Here is a 1,272-nt window from a genome sequence, read left to right as displayed (position 1 = left end):
GGGAATATGGGTCATGTGGTAATGCACTACTTATGCTGCCAACCCAAAGACATGCCCTGACATGGGGTAGAGGTAAAGGCTGGTCCACCCTTTACAGCTACCCTGGGGGTTTATATACAATCTTATACATTCTTGGCACAAATAAATAGAGAAGCATCTGCAATGCTATATTAGCATTGCAACATAATTATTAGACAACACAACATCAATTGATGTTGTGAGTGGAACATAGACATAGGCTGGGGCCTCACATCCTCCTCCCTTGCGATATTCAATCGCAGACAGGGCACAAGCATATGAATTGAGAGGAAAGAAAGACAAGCATTTTTTAAAGAAATTTAATACTTTACATATGAAGAATGTATGCAAAGGGGGGCACACTCATTGCAGGAGGCTATAATAGTAGTTTGTAGGCAAAGCCCACTTAGACATTCTCCTGGAACATATGTGCCCAGTTCTTGATGACAACATTGTTGACAACGGAGCCACTTTGTCATCGCTGCAATTTCAAAAGGGAACTGGCTTCAATGCCATTGAGAACAAGGAATGGAACATTGTCATCGACAGTGATGGTGAGGAATAAAGTGAATAATCAACAATGGCATTGTTGTTGACGAAGGTAGGGATATGAGGGGTTCAGTTCCTCATTTGTTTGTGCAGCATGGATCCTGATGGGCCAGGACTGGATGGGTGAGTCAACATGGTCCTGTGCATCGTCATGGACCTTGCTGCATCAACAGCAACATTGTCACTGAGATAGTTGTCATCATAATGATGGGTCCTCATCTTGACAACAATGAGAGTAATAAACATGGTGTGTGTTAGAGACCGGATGCGAGACAAAGGATACATCTCTGTGGTGGAGGGCTTCAGCCTCAGCGACTCAGACCAGGAGCGCTGTGCCAAGTTACATGTCCATGCCCTAATTTACTTACTGGCAGCAAGAACTAAAGAGGGGGATTAACTCTAGTCAATTTTATCACTGGGGTGTAACCTATCTACAAGTTATGTATATATATAGTTACAGCAAGGGCGGGCCCATGAATGGCAGGGCTGAGCAGAGTGGAGCTAACAGAGTTAAACATTAGCCAACTGAATATTACCGATGAGTCGGGTTATGGGGTTAGCAGGATGGTGGGCTATAGCCCAGAAACAGAAAGGAGGGATGGGCCCAAAGCTTGCAGGGCAAGCAAGCAAGTGAATTGCCCAGCAGGGGTGGGAGTGCACTAGTGGACATCGGAGCTGTCTGGAAGCCTTTGGGGTTCCATACTT

The sequence above is a fragment of the Cantharellus anzutake genome (genome assembly GCF_015039405.1).
Source record: "Cantharellus anzutake strain C23 chromosome Unknown EI90scaffold_26, whole genome shotgun sequence".
NCBI lineage: Eukaryota > Fungi > Basidiomycota > Agaricomycetes > Cantharellales > Hydnaceae > Cantharellus > Cantharellus anzutake.
This window is presented reverse-complemented; position numbering follows the sequence as displayed.